General features: G+C 36.5%; 1 protein-coding gene across 1 annotated transcript in view; it reads left to right on the plus strand.

Moving 5' to 3' along the window:
• LOC101393374 (catenin alpha-3) overlaps positions 1 to 17,200 on the plus strand; it is a 753,022-nt gene that overhangs the window by 599,466 nt on the left and 136,356 nt on the right. The window lies entirely within an intron of this gene.

Here is a 17,200-nt window from a genome sequence, read left to right on the forward strand (position 1 = left end):
TCTGTGTCCACTTAATTGCTAAACATGTGCTGCCCAGAGTTTTTCTGGAGCTTGACGTTAAGTTCACAGACTGAATGTCAATTTTTCTTAACCTCAGCGTAGGCTTTGAACAGAAATTTATAAAATGAATTATTGAGCTTTTCACAGAGAAGCATTAACTGCCTGCCCATTTGACCTCTTGGAATCACAGTGATTAAATTATGCAAGGTGTCTCAAGATGCTAGGATACTTACGTTTTAGAATACAGGGGATAATTAATGACATATAAATTAATGTGTCCGATAGCCTTTCTGGTTTTCCCACAAAAGACATAATTGGTTTAATGGCTTACGCCTTGGTTTATTGTTGTTATGGTTGCTGTCATTTTTTTTTAATTAGAATAGAAATAAACCATATTTAGTGTGGGTAGAAGAATCAAGAGATCATTTGGTTCAGCTTATTGATGCTGCTGCTATTTATTTACACTAATAATATTTATTGAACACTATCTAAGTGCTTTAAATGGGCTATCTTGTTTTATCTTTAAATGAAATTATGTTGTAGGTCCCATTATAACCTTCATTTTAAAGATGAGGAAACTGAGACAGAGAGGTAACTTGCTCAAGGTCATATAGCAAACAAGTGGCAGAACTGAGATTCAGAACCATATCTCTCTTATGGTTGAGCCACTAACCACTAGATGATCCTGTTTCAACAACATTGTTCTCTTTCATTTTCAAATGAGTCAAATGAAAATTAGCCTGATTCAAGCATTGGGGCAGGGAAGCTGTAATAAAAAAATTCTTGCTTCCTAGAATAGACTTGTATAAACTTCTTTGGTATGAGCCTTCTAAAGAAATATTATAAAAACTAAGGAAGGGCAGTTGAGTCTAGTATTAAGAGCATGGATTTTTGCACCTAGGTTCAAATTCTGGCTACAATTTACCAGCTATGTAACCTTGAGTAGCTTACCTGTCTTCTCTATGCCTCAGTTTTCTCTTCTACAAGATGGACATGATAACAAAAACTCATTTCATAGAAGGTTTCAGAATTAAGTCATCTTAATATGTGTAAAGTACTTAGAATAGTGTAAGGCACATAATAAGCCTGTGTTAGCTGTTATTTATTTATTTATTTATTTATTTGCTGAAGAAGAGTCGCCCTGAGCTAACATCTGTCATCAATCTTCCTCTTTTTGCTTGAGGAAGATTCGCCCTGAGCTAGCATCTGTTGCCAATCTTGCTCTGTTTTGTATGCAGGCTGCTGCCACAGCATGGCCGCTGACGAGTAGTGTAGGTCCGTACCCAGGAACCAAACCCAGGTCGCTGAAGCAGAATGCACCAAACTTAACCAGGAGGCCACTGGGGTTGGCCCTAGCTGTTATTTGAATAATATCAACTTTATTGTATTTGCTGATATTGCATGTTGTGTAGTAATGAATATTGACTACATTGACTGTCATTAACTCACAAAGAACTACTTCAATGAACATTTTTTGTATTGTTCACAAGGGATTTCTGAGATTTACTCAGTCTTTCCTTCTTTGATGAGAAAACATCTAAATCTCCATCATCTCAACTTTATCTTTAAAATGAATCTTTTGGTTCTATAGATCGTAACTCGTAATTAATGTGTAATTCTTTTCTTCCCCAAAGCAGAATATGATAACATCTGCCCCATAGAGAAAATCATTTGTTTAAAAATAAATGGTATACTTCTTTAAAAGTTTGCCTTGTTGTTAGTCTTTGTTAGGTGAATTGGCTATGGAAAACCCTGGAGAGCTTTTATATTCTCTAAGAATGAGAAGTTTGGTGACAGTCATGACAATCAAAAGAGGTCCCACAGATATAGTCCAATAAAAATGACCAATTCCTCAGATACGTGAGCTATTAATAGGGCAGTGGCTCCCCCCAAATTATGCATGCCATGAATCCATATAAAACCCCCAGAAAGCTTGTTAAAAAGATAAATTTCCCAATCCCTCTGCTAAGATTCTGATTCAAGGGGATGGAAGAGGCCCCACTTATTCAACAGACTCTGATGGACAACTAGGTTTAAGAAATGTACTGGTGGGGAATGATTAAAAAGAATAAATTTCTTCCTAGTAGGAAGACAGGGTGTACAAACCTATGACATTGTGATGTAAGTTCCATGAGGACAAAGACAATGTTTTGTCTACTTCAGTTTCCCTAATACCTAGAACAGCACTTGGCATGTTATAGATACTCAATAAATGTTTATTGAATAAACACATTTTTGTGGGGGTCATAACTACATTTGATGTCAGGTAAATTGGTTATGTAATACTAGTCTTGTGTACGTGGGATTGATCACTGTGGAGTTCCACAGCCAGTGAGATTGGGTACAATTTTGGAGAAAGTGTTCTTACAGAATGTGCATGAAAAGGCAAGAAAATGAAAAGTGGAAACACTCAGATGGTCAGCAAGTGATCTTCACTTTTCATATAGACATCTCTTGTCTTCATAGTTAAACCATAAATTTCATTAGAACTGTAAGTATACTTTTGAATATTCCCTTTGGCACATTACAACTTTTATCATCTAACATCCCAAATGGGGCTTGACAACTTGTATCTATTAAATAAAAGACTAAAGGGAATCATATTTATAACTCATCTTTCATATATCTGATGCTTGAAAGCCTCTGATTTTTCTCCTCACTTTCCTTGCTTCTCCATGGGAAATAGCCTGGAGTCAGATCCAATCCATGAATGGCTACTGATTACTGTTGAGGAAGAGACCAATGGTCAGTATCTAAAGACTTTTTTTTTGTTGCACTTATAGTACTTCAAATAGCTGAATATGTTTTGTTTAAATTGGGTAAATAAATCCAATCTCAGTATATAATGCCAAATGTCAGTCCAATATGAAACCAAATTGCCAAATATAAATTTAAAAAATCAGAGCTTAAAGAGGATGTACTGGTATCTTATCAATAGGTGAGTACTCACTATGTACCAGACACTATTCCAGACACCTGGAGTATATCAGTGTACAAAACAAAAAGCTAAGGTTACATTCTAAAGGGATTAGACAGACAATAAAAAAAATAATAAATAGTATATTATTAGATCATATGTACTATAGAAAAAAGAAAAGTAATAAGGATAGGGAAGATTGGGAATGCAAGGGGTGAGGTGGATTGCAATTTTATATAGAGTGGTTAGAGCTACTAAGAAAGTGGCTTGAGCAAACCCTTGAAGGAGGTGAGGTTGTTAACCTTAAATATATATGGGGAGTTGCCAGTGCAATGCCCCTTGGGTGAGAGCAGATCATGTGTTCAGTGAACAGCCAAGAGGCCAATCGGTCTAGAGTGAAGAGAGCAAGGGGTATAGTAACTGGAAATGAGTTCAGAGTGGTACTAGGTACTGGGCCATGGAGGGCTTTGTATGCCATTGTAAGAACTTTGGTTTTATTCTGGCGAAAACTGGGAGCCAGCTCAAGATTTTGTGTAGAGTAGAGATATGATCAAGTTACCTATTAAAAGGATCACTCATGCTGCTGTTGTGGGAATAGACTCTAAAGGGACAAGAGTGAAAGTAGGGAGGTTATTGGTACAGGACAGAGATGACAGTGGCTTGGACCAGTGTGATAGCAGTGGAAATGGTGAGAATTGGTTAGATTCTGGATATATGTTTAGGTAAAACAAATAGGAGTTTTCCAATGGGTTAGAAGTGGAGGTATGAGATAAAGAGACAAATTAAAGATGACTGTTACATTTTTGTTTTTTTGGTGAGGAAGATTGTCCCTGAGCTAAGATCTGTGCCAATCTTCCCCTATTTTGTATGTGGGACGCCTCCACAGCATGGCTTGCTGAGCGGTGTGTAGGTCCACGCCTGGCATCTGCACCTGCGAACCCCAGGCCACCAAAGCAGAGTATGCAAACTTAACCATTACGCCACTGGGCTGGCCCCAAGATGACTCTTACTTTTATGGGCTGAGCAACTGGATGGTGAAGTCATCAACTGCTTTCGTGGGTCAAGTTTTGGGAATAAGATCAAGAATTTAATACATTTGAATTGTCTCAATTTGGCTCTCACTTTTCTTCAATTTTATGAGATTTTAATTTAATTTTTAAAACATCTTCTTGATATTAGGCATCAAAACACTGCTATATATTTTTAAAATATTTTATGAAATGATTAGCAAAATTAGACACTAAACAACAGCAACATGGATTTCTATTCAGGTGGTGTAGATAGAGGCAACATCCTTGCATATGGCCTTGGAAGGCAATGGAACCAAAAGCTTTGGTGAAAACTGAAAATTACATCAAGACCAGATATGGGAACATTTGGACTAAGCAGTCTAGAAAATAAATTCGGTGAATCCAAAATATCTTTCTAGAATAATTTAGAGAATGCCATATACTTTTTATTGCATATGTCAGTTGACATTTGGAATTTGGAACATTCTGGCCAAACTTCTCAGGGTCTCAGTTTGCTTATCTGCAAAATAGGACTCATAAAACCTGTGCTATGAATTTCTAAGGCTTTTATTTAGAATCAATTTTCGTAATTTATGTGTAAATACATTGTAAACTGTAAAGTGCTGTTATATATTTCTGGAATCAGTACCTATGAGAAAATTAATTTTCCTTTCATTCTGGCTAGGTTCTCTGGTCATGAGCACATACTGGAACAAACATATATCAAAGGTCCTGAACATGACCGAGGACAGAATCAGAATTTACCAATATTATTAAAAAATTCCTCAGTATTCCCCTTCTACTATAATTTTAATACCACAACCATTTATTATACAACATATGTCGTTGCCATTCTGTGTTCTAATTCATTAGGTGCTTTCACCAATAAATGCATTTGATCTAGATATTGTAAAGAGCTTAATGTTTTTGACTCAGTTACCCTATCATAAAAAGGAGTTGTCATGGAGCTGGCCCAGTGGCGTAGTTGTTAAGTTCATGTGTGCTGCTTCCGTAGTCTGGGGTTTGTGGGTTCAGATCCCAGGCGTGGACCTACACACTGCTCATCAAGCCATGCTGTGGTGGCATCCCACATACAAAATACAGGAAGATTGGCACAGATGTTAGCTCAGGGTCAATTTTTCTCACCAAAAAAAAAAAAAAAGGTAGTCAGAATGCTAACACTGAGTTCCCTACAGCTATGAAAATTTTCTTCGTTTCTAGTTGATTAGAATACTCATGTGCATTATATGTATTTGTTCATTTGTAATTATATCCTATTCTTCCATCAGAGCATTAACACATCTCTGAAATATCCTTTCCATCTGCTTGCTTTAAGGGCTCCATTAAAAACCCTGTCTGCTTTTTTATCCATTCGTCCCTTGATGGGCACTTAGGTTGCTTCCAAGTCTTGGCTATCGTGAATAAGGCTGCAATGAACACAGGGGTGCATGTACCTTTGCAAATTGGTGTTTTCAAGTTCTTTGGATAAATACCCAACAGTGGAATAGCTGGATCATATGGTAGTTCTATCGTTGATTTTTTGAGGAATCTCCATACTGTTTTCCATAGTGGCTGCACCAGTTTGCACTCCCAGCCATAAGAAACGATGAAATCCAGCCATTTGTGACAACATGGATGGACATTGAGGGCATGATGCAAAGTGAAATAAGTCAGAGGGAGAAGGTCAAATACCGTATGATTTCCTTCATTAAGTAGTAGATAATAACAACAATAAAGAAACACATAGGGACAGAGATTGGATTGGTGGTTACCAGAGGGGAAGAGGGGAGGGAGGAGGGTGAAAGGGATAATTGGGTACATGTGTGTGGTGATGGGTTGTAATTAGTATTTTGGTGGTGAACATGATGTAATCTATGCAGAAATAGAAGTACAATGATGTACACCTGAAATTTTTACAATGTTATAAACCAATGTTACTGCAATAAACAAAAAATTAAAAAAAAAAAAAAAAAAAAAAAAAAAACCCTGTCTGCTCACATACGGTTATGAGTAAACATCTCTGACTTAGATAAATGATGAAGAAAGTTCCAGGTCTGACCATTAAAATGGTTTCTCAGTCTCTTTCTGGAATGAGGCAAATTCAAATGAATGAGACCTTACAAAGTTATCCAACACATCTCCCTCTCCCTTACCTGAAGATATATTTATGCTGCAGCGTCGATCCACATTCTCAGGTTTTATTGCATTCTTCATTGTCACTTCCTAAGCTAAATTTGGGGATAGGGAAAAATAACAAACTCTTAAAGTATAACACTTAGTGGTGGACTTCTGAAGACTGAACAGATCACATGACTTTGAAGAAATAATTGTTTAATCTTTTTTAGTGGAAATTTGAAAACATACACAAAAGTAGGGAGAATAGTATAATAAACACCAACTTCAACAATTATCAATATTTTGCTAATTTTGTTTCACCTTTGCCCACCTCCCTTCCCACATACACACACATTTTTTTTTTTCTTTCTGGATTACTTTAAAAGCAGATCTCAGAAATCATGTTACTTTACCCGTGTATATATTTCAGTATACAATTCTAATCAATAAAGACTTTTAATTTAACCGTCTAGCGTTATTACACCCAACAAAATTAACAATAAGTTCTTAAAGTTGGTTTGTAGTCAAGATCTAAGCAAAGCCCAGACATTGCATTTGGTTTCCATGTTTCTGAAGTCTCTTTAATTTTTTAATGCCATTGATTTGTTGGGAGGTACCAGGTCATTTGAATTATAGTTTGTTCCATGTTCTGCATTTGGTTGATTGCTTCCCATTGTGTCATTTAATTTTCAGGGAATAATTTTTAATGGCGTATATGTTGAGCAAGAGTCTATTCATTAATTTAAGCAGGATATCTAGCCCCAAATGGATACTTGGGCATCTATTCACTCTTGGTAGCAAATTTGAGACTTGCAGAACTTTTGAGTAATATGAGACTTAGAGCTCAGAGAAAAATATGTATTTTTATTGTGTGGTATTTATACTACTAGGGAATTCAGTAATGGGTCAAATGACAAGTTTGGGAACAATAATTAATATTAAGGTGCCATGAGTCTATGTTGGTTTAACATTCATATTTACTGGTATTTCTGTTCTTCCCTTTCCACCACACTTGTCTTTTTGCCCGTAGTCAGCAAAGCAATTACTTGATGTTGTTCCTTGCTAAACAAACCTGCTAATTTTTGTATTGATGTTGAGATGTTCTTCTAAAAGAGGAATTCCTATCAAGAGAACAGCAATCAAAATTTGTTTGTTGTCATTTATATTGAGAGAAATCAGTTTTCTAGCTTTTCATTTAGAACAAATTCCATGAAGGAACATGTGGCACCAGAATCACACTGTAAAATTTATATTCCTATATATATAAATTTCAATATATATTTATATATATTCCTATATATAAATTTCAATATATATTTATATATATTCCTATATATAAATTTCTTATAGTTTCTCACAGTAGAACAAAGGAGTTTTAGAGTAACTATAAAAGTCTCTTAACCAAATTTGCACCTTAATATTTGATGTTTTACTTTGCTTGTATGGCTGTGCTTTGAATATAAAGTCAATATTGTTTGAATGGTATCATAATAAACATTTTGCTATATTTGCTTCACATATATTTTAAGAAAATTTCCTTAATCCCTTTGGGCTGCTATAACAGAGTACCAAAGACTGGGTGGCTTATAAACAACAGAAATTTATTTCTCAAAGTTCTAGAGTCTAGAGAGTCCAAGATCAAGAAGCTGGCAGATTCCATGTCTGGTGAGGGCCTGCTTTCTGGTTCATAGACTGCCTTCTTCTCTCACATAACTTCACATGGCATAAGGGGTAAGGGTGCTCTCAGGGGCTCTTTTATAAGGGCACTAATCCCATTCATGAGGGCTCTGCCTTCAGGACCTAATCACCTCCCAAAGGCCCCACCTTCAAATACCATCACATTGGGGATTAGGTTTCAACATATAAATTTGGCAGAAGTGGGGGAAAGAAACATTCAGTCTATAGCATTTTCTGTTGTATTTTTAAAGCGTTTTGTATAATAGTTTCAACTGGGTACACTATTATATTTTTTAATTTGCCTTCCTGACAAATATATCAGCATTAAGAATTAAATTCCCTAAACACCAGGTTGGGAAAGATAATAGAAATCTTGATTTGGCTAAAAAAGCATCATGTTCCATTGGTTAGTTCTACTTTTGTTTCTGAAGCAATGTCTGATTTTTTTATTTTAGTCTGCAGACTTAAGAGATATTAAACTTCTGAGAAAAGGGAAACGCTGCATAAGTTTGCAGTGTTGTAGCAGAGAATGGGAGCCTGTGGGTCCTTATATTACACTAAAATATATCAGTCTATTTGGAGACTCTCTTAAGCTGGCTGGAGAACCATTCTCTGTATTTGTTAATGCTTAATCCTGATTGAAAGTAGTTCCCTTGAGTGTGGAGGAATGTTGAGGAATCTCTTGTAGCTAACAGCAGAGCCCCCATGTGGCAAAATTGTGATTCAGGCAGAAATTAACTTAGTCCCTGGAAGCAAATGCCATGGGTCCTTAATAAAAATAAAATTTCCTTATCTAGTACTGGGTTGAGAATTTATTTATTTATTCAATGAATATTTATAAAGCTCTTTCACTGTTTTTAGTGCTGAGGATAAAACAGTGAATAAGACAAAGTGCCTACAGTCAGAGTACTTGAATTCTAGTTGATGAGAGAGTCAAAAATAAACATCTTAGGCCCACATTACAATGTCAACTACAAGTGCTATGAAGATAAATAACAGAGGATAAGGACTGGTGACAGTTTGATGAGTGGTCAGAAAATCCCTTTCTAAGGAGTTCACATTTTAGAGCAAGTAGGAAGCAACTCATATGACTCTCTGTCCCCTCAGATGTAATCTCCCTTTGGGGTTTTCATTGATCACCACCGACACATTTACAGTGGCTTTGGGCAGCCACTGCTCCCCCTTTGACACTCCAGCCCAAGAGTAGATATATTCTCTTTTTGGAACAAGTAGTACAGCTGAAATTTGAAACAAAATTTTAAGCATTTTTTTTTAAATTGAAGAAATTCAGGAGATAACACAAAGAGAACAAACAGAAACATGACTCATAAAATGTCTTACACAGAGCTGGCTCTCTTAGATCCATATTTCTGATTGGGGGTTGGCACCAGGAATATTTCTTCATCAGATGTGACCCCACCCACTCAAGCCTCATCAGTCGTATCTTGCTCACACAGTAAGCCCAATGTTCAAACAAGAGTTTCATACACAATAAAAAGAGAAGCTTTTCCCCAAGCTACTTCCTTACCTTGCCCTCAGTGATTTGCTTTTGTCTTTAGTACTTTGTCCCCAGGTGCCTATGGTGACCCAGTTCTTTTTGGACATTTTTTCCGCTTATCAACAAATGAATACTATGGCATTAGCTGATAATGGCTTATTGTATTAGCTCTCTCAGTGTGTTGAAATTTAATAGGTCACTCTGAGAAATGGAAAATATTAAGGAATCACAGAGAACAGAATTTTACGTACATAGTTTAAGAAGCAAATATGAGAAAAGGCTTATGCTGAAAACATCCATACTTGCTCCTCCTTCTCAGCTTCTTCACAATTACTCTTTTCAGATTCAGACACTTTCTTTTAGCTATTATTTCCTTCTCATATTTCTAAATTTTGTTGATATTTTCGTTTCTTGCTATTTTAACTGAAATTTAGTATCGTACTCTGTCTCGCTTTTCCATTTCCCATGTTAACATAGTATTAAATAGAGAGCATTTAATTTAAGATCTCTATGTAAGCAATAATACTGCTGGATTAAGTGGTGTACTGGATTATGTTTCCATTCTTATTTAATTTTTTGTTTCTCTTGCAGTTAAGAATTGTCCCTATTTTCTCACCCCCTTTCCCTCTCAAATTTGCTTAGTTTAGTCTGTACCTAATGCTAGTTGTTTTTTCCAATATTAAAAGATTTGTCAATTGCCTAATTTTTTCCCAACACTCAGTGAATTCAGATAATCCCTTCTTTCTGCAGCACGCCATTCCTCTGCTCCAGTGTCTAATCATAGCTGTTAACCTAGTGCTCCCCTTCACCACTCTCCAGTGGTGGTATCCCCTGTTTCCTGGATCCCACATATTCTTTTTCTAAGTTTACCACTCATTTTGTTGAAAGCATATCCACTAAGAGATTCCTAAGAAAGGGCACATGTGAAATAAAAATTTCATGTCTGAAATTTTTTGTTTTAATTTATCTTTACTGATCAATAGATTGGCTGTATATATAATTCACAGTTGGAAATCATCTTCCCTCAGAATCTTTAAGCCATTGCTACAGTGTCTTCTCACACCCACTCTTGCTGCGGAGAATCAGATGCTATTCTGATTCCCACTCCTTTGTGTGTAATCTATTGTTTCTCTCTGGAAGCTTTTACGATACTTTATTTTCCATGGTATTTGGAAATTGGGCAAGGACATACTTTGGTTTGGGCCTTTTTTCATTCATTGTCCTGAATGTTCATTGGGCCTTTTAAATCTGGAGACTTGTGTCCTTCGGTTCTGTAAAAATTTGTCTTTTTTTTTTTTTTAAATTACCCCTCTCCATTTTCTGTGTTCTCTCTCTCTGGAACTTTTATTGGGCAGATTTTGAACTTCTTGAATTGATTCTTTGGTTTTTCTTTCCTATTTTTATCTCTTTGTGTTACTTATAGGTGATTTTCTCAGCTTTATGTCGCAATCTTTTATTTATGTATTTATTTGTTAATAATTTAGATCAGGTGTCAACAAACTATGACACAACCAAATCCAGCAATGAGGCTGCTGGGTCAAGTGGTATAAATAAAGTTCGGTTTTTGTAAATAAAGGAGCACATTCATGCTCATTCACTTATGTGTTATCTGTGGACGCTTTCACCCTGCGTTGGCAGAGTTTAGAGACTAAATCCCGTCAGCTTACGATACTTACTGTGTATCCCTTTGCAGAAAAGTCTGCCGATCCTCCCTCTCCCCGCAGTCCTGTTTGTTATCTCCAGGAGCTTTATTCTCCTTCTTCAGAGTATACTGTTTTACTTTTGTGGATGTGACATCATCTTTTCTCATTCTGAGGATATTATATGAAGTGTTTTGGTAGCATACTGCTTGCTGCAATGTCACTGTTTCCTCTGAGGTAATTTAGTCAGTTCGTTTTGGCCTATTTCATGTTGGAAGCTTTTCTCAAATGTTACGTTTCTTGTGTGTTTATTCAGATTAGTGAGTGAGGCACTGAAAGCTGGGAGAAGGTCCCTTGTGTAGGGGCAAGGTCTTGGCTATAGATTTTGTGGTAGCATGATTAAACAGTGAGCTTGCCTTTTCACTGAGGAATCTCCAGATCCATGAATATGGATGTGTTTTCGCCCCAGAGAAGACCTCCAACCTCCAGCACTGGAGCTGGACGCTACCAGTGTTCTGGGGACAAGGCAGGGGAAGGGTGCTGAGGTCCCTAAGTTCGCTTTGTACATTCTCATTTAATTCCTCCATTTTCAGTCCCAAGCCTCACAGCTCATATACTTGGGTCTAGCTTCTCATGTTTGAATTTGCCAGAAATAAACTTCTTCTCTGCTGGAAGAAAGATATAGTGTCTTAGTCAGCTCAGGCTGAGTATATAACAAATACCATAGACTGGGTGGCTTACCCAACAAAAATTTATTTCTCACAGTTTTGAAGGCTGGAAGTCCAAGATCAAGGTGCCAGTATGTTTGGGTTCTTGGTGAGGTTCCTCTTCCTGGTTTTCAGATAGACACATTCTTGCTATATACTCTCATGGTGGACGGAGAGGTCATCTCTCTCATGTCTTTTCTGATAAGGTCACTGATCCCACTCATGAAGGCTCTTCCTAATAACCTAATTACCTCTTGAAGGCCCCATTTTCAAATACTATCACATTGGGGATTAGGGCTTAAACATATGAATTTGCAGAGGGGGACACAACCATTCAGTCTATAGAAGATAGTTTCTTGGTTTCTTGGGGTGAAGATAGGGATCTGGCAGTCAGTCACTCCTCGCGAAGATTTTAAAGCATGTTTAAAGTGATCCCATCTTTCTGGAATCTCTCGAGACTTTGTTGCATAATGTCGAGACCCCCTTCAGTAAGGACTTAGGTTGTAGCTTTCTTAACTTGACTCATCCATCATGTATTCTATGTTTTCCACAAGTTTGTAGAAATCGTTCATCCATTCTTCCTCTTCATCCTCATTTGTATTCATTTGTCATTACATGAGTTTTGAGGAGGAAGATACAATAAAAGTGTGCAATCAATCTGCCATGTTTTGGATATGAATTTTTCATGACAAACTTCAGGCATGGGAGGTGATGATAGGAGTATGGGAAAGAGACCTGCAAAGCTGCCATATAAACCAGGACTGTAATCCAGGGACAAACATGGAGGTAAAGGCTTTTAATTATAAAAGTGTGCAATCAATCTGCCATGTTTTGGATATGAATTTTTCATGACAAACTTCAGGCATGGGAGGTGATGATAGGAGTATGGGAAAGAGACCTGCAAAGCTGCCATATAAACCAGGACTGTAATCCAGGGACAAACATGGAGGTAAAGGCTTTTAATTATAAAAGTGAGCTGCTGGGCCGGCCCTGTGGCTTGGTGGTTAAGTGTGCGCGCTGCAATGCTGGTGGCCCGGGTTCGGATCCCGGGTGCGCATCGAGGCACCACTTCTCCGTCCATCCTGAGGCCGAGTCCCACATACAGCAACTAGAAGGATGTGCAGCTATGACATACAACTATCTACTGGGGCTTTGGGGGGAAAAAATTAAATAAATAAAATCTTTAAAAAAAAAAAAAAAAAAAAAAAAGTGAGCTGCTATCCTCATTGTATCTAGTGTCTTCCAGGCTACCTTTAACCAGCATCATTATAAGGTTTCTTACTATGTACATATTTCTCTATACAGTCTTTTAAATCAGAAGAAACTTGAATATATTACTTACTATAGTAATATAATATTGTAATATAATATAGTACTTACTTTTGCCTTCCTTGGCTGTATGATTCAGTGTGTGTCCACCATTATTTCATTTACTCTTCTGTGGGTTGCGATTAAAGTATCCTCCTGTTTGTTCATTTATTTCTGAACTTTGATTATGACTGTTGTGAGGTTTCTCCCACATCCTCCTGTTAGCCTCGACCAACCAGTTCATTTCTGCACACCAGTAGCCTCCAAAAGTGCTAGGAAAAAAATTTTTTTTAAATACCTTTTTTGTGTTTATATCTTGCCATGGCTATTGAGGGAATATATTTGGTGGAAATAGAATGACTTTTCAGCCTATCATGTTTATTTGAGCTAAATTTCTCTCACTTTTCATATTTTGTATTTATTATAACTACTTGCAAATGTAAACATTTTCAATATCTGTATATATGCTTAATTTGCCTGAGCTCAATGTTTACTTGAAAGAATGAATTTAAGTTTTATAATGAAATAGAGATAATAGAATTTTATGTATATGTTTTCTTAAGAAACCAGCTATATTCTGAACTGAAATACAGATTTGTTTTCCCACTTTTTTTGGTATCAAAATTTTGGTTTCAGTTATCACTTATGTTTTAGAATGAATTTTCAAATTAAGAAATATATACTTTGAGTTTTTCAAATTTATGTTTGTGACTTAATAGTAAAAAATTAGAAAAACCTGAACTTGATATATATTTATATGGTGTGGGGGGGTGTGTGTGTGTATGTATGCACTCATGTGTGTATGTGTATGTGTACGTGTGTGTGTTTTTACATCTCTAGGAAGTAGAGCTTTACAAGTAAATATAATATTTCAAATAAGCAACCATTTATTTATGATCCAAGGTTGTGTCTTCTTATAATCCAGTGTAGGCCTATATTCAAAAAGTAGTAATAGTGTTCACATGGTCATATAAATTATTTCTTCTATTCATTGGCTATATTTGAGAACAGACTTTATCTTAAAGGCGACAACCTATATTGATTCTATATTTTTTGTCTTTACAGTATTTAGTTAAAATCATAAAATATTTTTGATGTAGTGTATATAATTTCCAGTCTTGGTGTTTTCCTTCTGAGGTACTCTAGGTTTCTGCCTAGAGAAACCAAAACAAACATGTCATTATGTGTTTAGGCCATTAGTCCTAATTCTTAAGCTTTGTAGGTTTTCTGTGGATACTTCTAAAAGACTTGAGAGCTTTTACATAGTTTCTAGTGGCTTACAAGCTTTGCAAGTTAAACTTGGAAAATACTGTAGTAATACCAAATAATAGTGATATAAAGGCTTGGAGAATCATGGAATTGGAAAGGATTTTGAGATTATTTTGTCTCACCCATATTTTACATATCAGAAAACTGAAACCCAGAGATATGAAGTAACTAGCTCTCTTCATATATGACATAAGTACAGGAACTTTGAGTGGAACCTAAATCCTTTGACTCTAGTGTATTTTTTACACCATTCTGTGGTCTTTGAATCTAAACCAAAGTCTTTGTACCACGTCAAAAACAATAGTGGACATTAATAGATAATTTTTTTCACTAGCCTCATATAGATTTATCCAGACAACTAAGACTTAAAATCTGTTTTATTGGATAGTAACGAAGCATATAAGTCTTCAATTAAACTATTCTTTGTGTTTGTCTCCCTACTATTATAAAAGCAATACATATTCATTATAAAACATACAAACCATGGTCTCACCATCCAAAGATAATCCCTATTAATATGTTGGCAATTATATAAATTTTTCTTTAAATTGAATTTAATGCATCACATTCCTTGCAGTGGGCAAAAAAAATATTTTAAATTCCTTCTACTATTGGAAATTCTGTTTATAGAACAATCTTTATTGATGTTGAGTTATTGAGGCTCACCTTCCCTTAAGTCACTGAAACATGTAAATTATTGGCTCTGAAAAGGAAAGAAATTGCTAATATTCTAATACACGTAGTTTCTCTCCCACATGGCTAACATAATCTTTTTTTTTTTTTTTTAATAATTTTATTTATTTATTTTTTTCCCCCAAAGCCCCAGTAGATAGTTGTATGTCATTGCTGCACATCCCTCTAGTTGCTGTATGTGGGACGCGGCCTCAGCATGGCCAGAGAAGCGGTGCGTCCGTGTGCGCCCGGGATCCGAACCCGGGCCGCCAGCAGCAGAGCGCGCGCACTTAACCGCTAAGCCACGGGGCCGGCCCTAATCTTTTAAATAGCAAGTTATTCCATGCTAAGGGACAAGGTAACCAGAAAAGAATTATTGCTTCCTTCTCTTGAGATTTGGTGAATCTTCAGTGGCATGGCCCAAATATCAACTCCAGAATGGTCTTACCCCTTTCCTAAGACACTACCACCAATTTGGTTACATTATTGTCTTGCTTAAATACCTTGGCCAGCTCACTGTCACCTCCAGTTAAACAGCAGACTCGTGTTTATGACACATAAGATTCTTCTGATTTCATTCATTTTGTTGTTAGATAAAGCCAATCAGCTATCAAGAGTAGGAGCCTTATTGGAGAGGGCACTGTAGCTTCAGTTTAGTGACCTGCACTTTGCTGTTCTCCATTTGTATCACCTGTCTGCATTTACCTCTATTCTGCCTCAAAGCTCTAGCTTATTCATGGTTTTTGCTCCTGATGAAGTTGACTTGCCATGATATCTTCACTGCCTACACACTACCTTGTAATGCTTTCATGGTCACTGCAAATCAGCTCATTCTTTCAATACTTTTCAGTTTAAAATTCTGGAGAAGACAACTCTGATCCTTTTATGTTGTGCCACCACATCCAGCTTATGAGTTAGTTGTTCTTGGATAAGGCCATCATCTTGAGTCTAATCAGATGTGATGAAGGGTTGAGGGTCACGGTGAAGTTGGCACGGTCATGTTGTATAAGACTTCGTGGGTGCTTTTGGTAGGGCCAGTTGCAGTTATGAAGGACAATGGATGCAACCTGATACAAAGATCCTTTACTGTCTGGTCCAAATCTACCCTTTTGTCATTGCTTCCACTCACTATCCAATATGTGGCAACCTACAGTCCAGTCGCACTGAGGTGTTAATCGTTCTCTGAACAAGCTGTGTTCTATCATGCTTAAGTCGCTATTTATGCTGTTCTCTTATAGGAACAACCTTTCCCCATTTTCTATCTGGTGAAATCTTCTATGAGATGTATCTCAAATGTTATATTCTCCGTAAAACCTTCTCTAGGGATTTTAGTAGCTTCTTCAGAAGTAGTTTTGGGTTGTATGCTGTATATATGACATTTAAATACATTGTATTATAATTGTTTGTATGTAAATTTTTCCAACAAAACATTCTTTAAATTCAGGGATGGTGGAATCTCATTCATCTCTAAATATCTGCTGTTAAGAGATAATACATACTCAATATGTGTTTGTTGAAAGGAAAAAATCAAGGTGATTCAAGGAGAGATACTTCTTTCATAATGAAGAGTCCTGGAAGGAATATCTGTAGCTGATTCACAAGTCTACGCTACCCAAGATATATTCAAGTATAAGTGGAATCTGTGTACTGAGTATGACACACACTCAAAATTTGAGTTAATAAGCCAGAATACTGGTTTATTTTTCAACATTTGCAGTTTGTATTTGACTAAGAAGCATTGCAGATGGATTTTTATTGCTCCCTTATTCCTTTCCAACCTGAGCAATTCTACTCTGAGGGCACTTACATTTGTGTCTGAAGATGGTAATCTTGTATTCACAGAAAAACAACTCCTTATTTGAGGTTGCTTATCAACATGTGCAGGGGCAATTTGGGGACAAATTTTTTATTTATTACTTTATTTATTGGGGCTGTTTACTCCTGTTTCTCACCCATAATATTATCTCAGGTGGCTTTTGGCTTAAAAGGGCTTTCATTAAGGACCTTACTGGAATATCTATAGCTTTAAAAAAAAAAACAAAAACTTGCCAAACAGCATCAGGAAGTCTGGCTTTAGAAGCCAGCTTGAAGAAGCCTGACCTAAAGGACTGTTGATAATCTGGCCCTTGTGTGTCTACTTTGTGCCAGTTTCCATTCTAAGTGCTGGAGGTAGAATTAAGAGAAAAGTAAAAACACATTTCTTCACTCAGAGTGTTTATAATCCAGAATGGTATACAGATAAAGGACTTGTTACAAGGTGGGCAGTGAGTGCTATCATGAAAAAAGCACAGGGCTCTATGTGACTTCATAGAGATGGCACCTATCCAAACTCGATTTGCAGAGGCAAGGACTGAAATTAAGTCCCAGCAACAAAAAACTACAGTGAT

This window comes from Ceratotherium simum, chromosome 6 (genome assembly GCF_057802395.1).
Source record: "Ceratotherium simum simum isolate JZ-2026a chromosome 6, ASM5780239v1, whole genome shotgun sequence".
Taxonomy (NCBI): domain Eukaryota; kingdom Metazoa; phylum Chordata; class Mammalia; order Perissodactyla; family Rhinocerotidae; genus Ceratotherium; species Ceratotherium simum.